The sequence below is a fragment of the Aulonocara stuartgranti genome (genome assembly GCF_965226115.1).
Source record: "Aulonocara stuartgranti genome assembly, chromosome: 20".
NCBI lineage: Eukaryota > Metazoa > Chordata > Actinopteri > Cichliformes > Cichlidae > Aulonocara > Aulonocara stuartgranti.
The window spans coordinates 7107501-7115890 of NC_138956.1; the positions used below are offsets into that span (position 1 = coordinate 7107501).

The 8390-nt window shown below is 39.0% G+C and overlaps 1 long non-coding RNA gene across 1 annotated transcript; it reads left to right on the forward strand.

The window, feature by feature from the left end:
• Positions 1–3278: 3278 nt before the first annotated feature.
• LOC309696507 lies at positions 3279–4040 on the forward strand. The gene is made up of 2 exons (XR_014273523.1): positions 3279–3423; positions 3870–4040. It is a non-coding gene; the product is annotated as an uncharacterized lncRNA (long non-coding RNA).
• Positions 4041–8390: the final 4350 nt, after the last annotated feature.

Below are 8390 nucleotides of genomic sequence, written 5' to 3' on the forward strand. Positions count from 1 at the left end.
TATCACGTTAGGCACCGGACTGAATGTCTTTCTTTACATGCTGCATAACAACTTCATTATTAATATCCATCTATCTATCTCTATATATATGAAAGACATACATCATAAATTGAAATATACATTTAGAAAAATATGTTTTTAAAAGACTATACTCATTTAGATATATGGAAGTAATTAAGATTTGAGTCTCATTCTAAATATATCACATTTTTTTAAAGGCTGAAGCAGGTACATCATACAACATTTATATTCCAAATTGATATGATGTGATGATTAAGGGTAAAAACACTGGAAAAATAAGAATTACTTAGATCAATTTCCCCAGAGCTTTGGATCTAATGTATGCCACCATTTTGCTTCAGTCTTTTGGGGTTACATGTGAATGATACCTCTACATCAGATCTACGTTGTAACTTACGCCATAACCACAACCCCATTTAAACCCTACGCCACAACCTTCTAAGTAACCTTATGTGCACCTCCAAAAAAATTGAACTATATGTCTGTTCAACGCATACCAGAACAATTTATATGTGTAGAAGGTTGCGGTGTAGGGACAAAACGATTTTCCGGTTGCTACATAAATTAGAACATTGATTCCATGTGGAACTCAGAATCAAGATTTACACCCATTTACACAAAAGCTCTCACACATTTGAAAGGTGGCAACTTGGTGTTCGGAGTCTTAACTAAGGATACTACAGGTCTGTATACCTCTTGAGTCACAGCTTCCCTAGTATGTATGAAAACAGTTTGAAGCCAAATATCTGTATAAAATCCTGTAGTCAGCAACACTCCATAGTGTCAGTCTGAAGTTACTTACAGGCAAACTACAGACAAGAAATATGCAAGTACATATACTCAAGCACTGAAACAACGATGATAACATGTTCTAAGCACATACCCCTTCCACTTAATCACAGCATTTCACTAATGCACAGCAGGGTGGCAGAGCTAGTTGGCAGCCGGCTCCCTAACCAGATTCTAGCCACTGTGCCAGCCCTCTTCGCATGAAGTCTCTAAACCAAGCCAGTGAAAGGCTGCCAGCTCCAGTCAGCAGAAAATAGAAAGGCCCAGAGGTGCTTTGTGCCCTTGACCTTTGAACCTCCTGCCAAGGTAAGCTAAGATCATGTATCTATTAAAAAAACAAAAATCAATAAAAGTGAACTAATCAATAGAATTAGACCACTGTGGTTTTTGGTTGCATTGTGTGCGGTGGGTATGAACAAAGAAGTCATTACTTTTATTTATATTCAGTTTTATTTATTTAAATTCAGCAAATAAAACTGATTTACAAGGATTAATCCAGTTGAGACCACTTTGCTTGCATTTAGAAAATGGACAAATCAAGGACAGAATAGAAGATGTGCCATTTTCTCTAGCTTATGACCATCTATTCAAGTCAAGCTTGACACTATATTCTTCAAAACGATATGCAGTCAATACAAAAAGTAAGCTTCCCAGACTGAAACAGCACACCAGTGTGATAAAAGATTACGATGGTGTGCTGTTTGATGTTCCTGAGACATTTGTGAGTACTGGTCTTAGCTGGGTGGCCAGCTTGTCACAGAGTAAGGAGCTGAATTTTCCATTACAAATGCAACCCTTGAGGCTTTCTTCCAGTTTATGTTAAGCTACCTCCAGCTATGACTGGAGCAGGATCACTGGGCACCATATGGTAGCAGAACTAGTGTTTTTCTTGAAAACAGGCATCTGTGGCAGTTTAAGTGAATCAGGTGGTAGATTAAAGCCACGCATTACACTTGTATAAGCAAAATTAAGCAGCAAGAAAAGATCATAACTGTTACACGCTATCGTCATTGCCATTAATCACGACGTTACATTACCATATAATGGTGTGGGGAAGGGCGGTCAACGTGTTGTGGGCGAGTAAAAAAATAGAATCGTGTGAACACGGGCTAGCGCGGTCACAAAATGACAGAGCCGAACGTGTGACAAACAAAATGTCACACATGCCCTGCGAAACACTGAGATCTGTTGTGAGGTTTTGTGGTGTAGAAGTAACTGTCACATGCAAGCTACAGCAGTTTCTCTGGGCAGTAAAAGTGATCATTGGCTTGCATGGCCACTTTCTGACCTTTGACAACATTCAATAGCTCCTCGCTTAATAATTATCTCCTTTGGTTAGTGTATTAAAATAGCATTTGAAAGAATGTCATCAGATTTCTGCCAATTCTCTCTCAATATCAGGGGCTGTAGAGCAAAACTACACTGGTAATGCTGTTGTATATTTAATATATATTGGACTGCACATGTTTAAAGTATAGGGCCACTTTTGTTCAAAGTTATGGCTCTGGTAAGAATCTTATGAAAAAGAAAAAAAATGTAGGGTTTTTGTCTTAAAGCTTAATTATATAAATGTGTTGAATAAATGACTTGGGAGGAAAATAACGCTATAAATCAGGTATCCTAGTAGAGCAGTAATTACTTTTACTTAGTTAAGCCATTGTGTCACAACACTCTCACAAACACAAAAACAATATATATAACAATATATATATATATTATTTAGGCTTATTTTTTTTAGATTTGGAAACCAGTAAATCAGTGTATATATACTGTACAGTTATATACAGCTTTTGTTTAAACAAAATGTCTGTAAAAGCACACGAAATGCATGAGATTTCACAAACTAACACAAAGAGCAGACATGCAGAGCACAGCTTAAATTATGTTAATTTCGCACAGAACATTTTAAAAATTGCCTAAGGAAGTTTACATGTTCTCTGCAGGCCTGCATGTGAAAACCGGTGTTCAGTATTGTTTAAGTTCAACCTTGTGCCTGCACAAGTACTGTATCTAGGTTACTGTCCCTTTTACTGATGCGTTTCCTGTCAATCAGCGCCAATGTGTACTAATTACCACACTTACATCACATAGATTTATTGAAGGCCTAAAAGCTGCTCGCTCTGTTAAGTTAGTGTGCTGTATAATAGTTGACAGTAGCCACCGTAATAATTGTCATTCCATCTTTCAATTAGGCCACTTCTCCATCCGCATTTTGTCTTTCAAGCGTTTTAATACCAATAAAATCCTCGATCTATAGGTCAGTTCTGTACTGCGGGTCCACAGGAATGTCACGTTTCGATTCATAAATCCAGAAATACACTTTTTAGTATCACCTGTTCCTGCTGCAGGACACCACCTGTTTGGATGGAGCTCTGTTGTTCTCTTTGTTTTTGTTTGTTTTTGTACACCTAAGCTAATCACCGGCGAGTCTGACGTAATTATAACCAGCTGTGCGGGTCTTGGCTTACCTTTCACGAAATGTTGAGGCTCCTGACTGCTCGTTGTTTCCGGGGGATGAAGACTCTGTCGGTCATGGCTTCAGGTCCGTTGAAGTGGCTTCCAAAGCATTTCCATCCCTGAACTGAACAGCGTCGGGAGTATCAACAGCATCAGGTTAGAGGAATGACCTGCGAAATGAAGGATGAGAACCCGAAACGGCACATCACCACAGCTGCACTCCTCTTTTATCTTATTGCCCTCTTTTGTCTCGCTGACTGTGGAGGGGGGGGAGATAAATTATCGAGTAGTTTGGCAAAATATGTCACTTTCTTTTCCACGAAGCGGGCGGTCGAGCGATAGCACGAGAACTAAAGTAAAACGGTTTATTTTAGCTGAAAGGCAAAATTCTTCTTCTGTTTTCCAACACTGACGAGGCGAGCGACGGATGAGGCATGACTGCTGCGCGCTCCCGACAGTGTTGGCTCGTTCTCGTGCAGACGCTCCGTGGTCGTGGGAGTGAACCGCAATAAGAAATAATTCATGGAAAAATAGGTCGGTATTTTACCAGAGCAGAGCTGCTGTTGCGTGCTGAACATTTTCTTTGATTTTTTTTTTTACAGGCCCTGCAACCTCTGAATGAACATCAAGAGCTTACTTTCATCAAAGGTCTCATTTGAATGAGTTAAAATAAAGATCTGATGCAGTGCAAACAGAAAGGGCATTGTTTTAATAGCTTACTACAGTTGAGTGTGAAAACATGCACGAAATCTAATAAATGTCGTCATTCTTAAGACTTTTCTGATGGATCTTCTGTTATTTATATCTCGCTGATGCTCTTTTTTTCCTTCATGCCATTCATGCTCCTTTTTAAATGGGTCTTTTAATTGACATTATACGACTTGTTACGTAAGCCTCCTTCCTTGGATGATTCTGTAAGAGCGGCTTTCCTCCCGCAGGGTGAAGATTGTACCCAGTGAGAAAACTGATAGGCCCTACATGAGAGAAGAGACACAGAGGTCCCTGTTTCCCTGGTTTTTGCCACTATAAAGATTTTTTTCATTTATTCACCGGATGGTCTGAACAGCAGTGCACAGCTTCCCATTCATTAAAACAGATACACAAAACCACACCTGGGAGCTGCCCGTGCAGGGCACAGCCAGACTGTTCAGTGATGAAGTACGTTTTAAAAAAGCTTCTCCAGACACTGAGTCAGGATTTCTTCACAGCTAATCCAGTCACCACTTAAAGCACCTATGCGTATGGCTCACAATTTAGTCACATTTTAAAAGGTAGTCATGTTGTATTTGAAGTATTTATTTTGGACCAGCTTTATTTTTCTTAGTCTTGCCTTTGCACACGCACATACTCCATCAAATAGTTAACATTTCTCAGATTTATTATCCAGACTGTTGTTTCTGTTGCACTATGATCTGCTAAATTAAAATGCAATCCTTGCAGCTGTAGTGGGGTTGTTTGTTTTTTTTTTCACCAACTGAGAATTTCATAAAATTCCCATAAAAGAGCATAAATAAGAATATATTTTATATATATTTATTTGGATTTGGGACAGATAAAGTATTATCTTTTGGTAGAGCTGCTACTATATCAATACAAGTCAATATATAAGTCCTCATGTTGTACTTCTGTTTGACAAGTATGTCCATACAAGCAAATCATAAGAGCAAGTAATCAAAAACAGTGATTTATCATGCAGAAAAAGCTTGGCCTCCTTTGCTTCCTGCGCTGCAGCATGATATAATGCTCATTCAGCTAAGCTTGCCAACATTTTAATTTTACAAAGCTTAGCTGTATAATTAGTTTTTGCTACAATTTCTTTCACTAGTTTCAGTGCTACTGTTGCAGATCACGGTTGCTGTGTAAAGCACCAGGTTTTAGGAGACTGTGATCCAGAAAATCATCACAAAATAACTCTATTTTACTGGGAAAAACTGGAGATTTCATTTAAAGCCTGCCTGGCTGACTGAGCGCCCATGTTGCTCACCCTGTTGGATTTTACTAGCTGTTTCTAGAGATGTGGCTGAATTCTTGACTTGAACTGGAGGTAATTTAAGCAGCCTCCAAGTTGATTAAAAATGACTATTCATTTTTAAATTGGAATAGGCAACAACCATTTGCTATTCCAAGCAAATGGAATTTCACCATTTCACAGTCAACCTGTGAATATAAAAACTGCTTTGACTGCATTTCTTGACCACGTAAAAGAAAGAAAGAAATAGCAAAAGTTACAGCTAAATCGGTTCACTTACAGCTCATAAAACATTTGCGCACAGTGCGTGGATAAAGAGTAAAGAACTATAACTGTGTAAACACTACATTGTGTACATGTTTTATTTTGTAAAGGTTTGGTAAGGGAATGATTCTACATTAACTGAGTCTCCTTGTCTGTGTTAGGTTTTCTCAAAACTTCAAACAGCAGTAGCAGAAGAAAAGGCACATTTGATGAAAAACACCCGGAGAAGATTTCAAACACGATAAAAGAAGAGAAGCTGATTGTGTTATGATTCATGGGAGAGAAGAGCTGAATAGATACATCACAGACAAATCTAACTACAAGTGAGCTTAATGAAAGCTGATACAAACTTCCAAGATCATTCTAATCCTTTTTGAAAAACAGAAGAAGTACAAGGAGGTCAAACAGAAGGTAAACAGATGAGCAAAGAGGCAAAACTATGTGCATGCTGTTCTGACTGGACACAGGTGACATTAGCGAGAGCACGGCACACAGTCACATGAAGAAAAGGAAGCAAAAACAGATAATCAGTATGTGGCTCTGGGTGGTTTTTGCCTAAAAAGACTGGGAATTCTAAAATATTATGGCTTCTACTTGGAGTGCAGGTGCTGTATTAAAGAAAAAAGAAAAATTAAAGAAAAAAAAGGTGGACCTCACTAATGTCTAAACTGGTTTCAATCCTGCCTAGAAACAGGGGGAAGCAAGTCTTGATAATAAGACAGGCAGTAACTGAAACAAAAAGGCAGGGAACAGAGGAAACTACAGGAAAGCACACAAGTCACTTGAAAATAACATTAGAAACAAATAAGGGATACAATAGAGACCGCGATATGTGTGCCTGTGCGTGCATACGTGCAACCAGTATGTGTGTGTGTGTGTGTGTGCAAAAACACAGAGAACAAAGAAGAGGAAATGAACAAAATGAGATGGCATGTGCAAAGTAAATGGCACAATTTGATTAACAAATGTGTCCAAAGCATAATTTTAGAGAACAACAGTGTTACATTTGAACAGTGTGGCTCTGCTGGAGCACACCCAAATCTACCTTTACTTCACAGTCTTTGGTATGTTCATTATTAACTTGTCAGGGTAAAATGAGTCAGGACTGATTCAGTGGGTGCATGAATTAGCAACCCATTTACAACACTACAATGGGCATCAATTAATGCTAGGCTGTTGGCTTGTGGAAAACAAGTCCAGCTTAGTTTGAATAATTTGTGATTTGATTTGTGTAACAAAATCTGGAATTTGTTATTTTGTGTTAGTCATGAAGATGCATGCATGTGTAACCTGTTACTGATGTTGTTTTAGACTCAAGTAAACCCATTATCAGTACTGGACATGGCAAGGGAGCTTGAGTTTGTGTGATGCTAGGTGACCTGGAAGTAAAAAGTAACAGAAGGCATTCCCGCCCACTGGCTTCAGTGTCACTGGGCTGCCCCAACTACCACCATCAGCTCCAAGATATGTAGGCACAGGCACAGCATCTTTTTAATACTTAATGCTGTTTTCAATGTCCTATCAATATGCTCTCTCATCTTTTCCAGGGTGGCCACCACTCTGTGCATCAAAGTTTGTGTTCCTTACACTCAAAGTTAGCCAAATTTAGTTGCACCCCAAAAGGTCCACTGTGGCTGTAAAAACAAAAAGGGAGGTTCCAAGCCAGACAAAGCATGATCCATCACCTACTCCTCCGCGAGGAAAGCCCTGCTGGCTCCAAGCCCAGATTACACAGGATGGTTGAATGTAATGCTCATAACTCAGTTCTTTGAAAATGTTCCAAGGAAGAGTTTTTTTCAGATATTTTGCTGTTAAAGTCTTTTGTTCTTACACATCAGCAGCTTTTGCCAACAAACTTAGCAGAAACGTTGCCTCATGCAAATATTGACAGACATATTTACAAGCGTGACCATGAAGTGCAAACAGCACATTGTTCAGGTTACTGAGTTTTGTCTCACGTGTGAAATCAAGGCCTCGCTGCAAGAAAATGACTGACGAGAGATTCTTGAGCTGTGAGCACAACGAGCAGAAAATGCAAAGGAGGCCACTCAGCAATAAAAGCCAAGAGTCTTCTGAGCACCACCTCGCTTTATCATTTATCCTTTGCTCAAAGTACTTAATGGTTCTTGTGCCGCACCAGAGGATCATTCATCTAAGTAGCCTCTGCACGGGTATACAGCGTTGAGAGCACTGCTGTGCTTTCATTTATATATGACATGCAAATATGTTATCAGATTTTGTCTTTCATTCGAATTTTTCTGTTATTCTCAGTGAGAAAACAAGTTTGGCATATAGCCTCATTCAGTATCACTGTTTTTAACATATAAAATATATACTGTAGGTTTATGTCAGTCGGACACGGAATTTATCTTCATTAAAAGCACACTGTTGCTGTTGCTGCTAGCTGAAAGAGAAACATCTATTTTAGATAATGACATTGTCATGATACTGTACGTATGGCGAATGCTTTTCAATGAGTTCATATTTCTCAGAAGTCTCGTCTTACCATACTGTCTCACTGTATCGTCTTCTCCCTTCCTGTGCTCGCCTCCTCTCACAAGACGCTTCTGCATAACTAGGGTTAAAAATAGATATAGCCCCCAGTGCAGCTTGGGCCTAACTTTATTTTCATGGGGGAAATGAAAAGCACACATACTCTGCTGGCTGGAAGGACAGAGGAAAAAAATAACAATAACCTTCATGATCCAATGACAAATCATTTTCTGTCCATGTCAGAAAGGCAGTATGAGGAGGAATAAAGGTCCAAAGAAAATAAAATTTACAAATGTTTAGACTTTTGTCACTGTCTGAGCTTCTACATTGGACTTTAATAATCTTCAGTTTCACTTTGGTTTTGATCCGAAATTAGTCCCTGTTGTCCAGTGCGCAG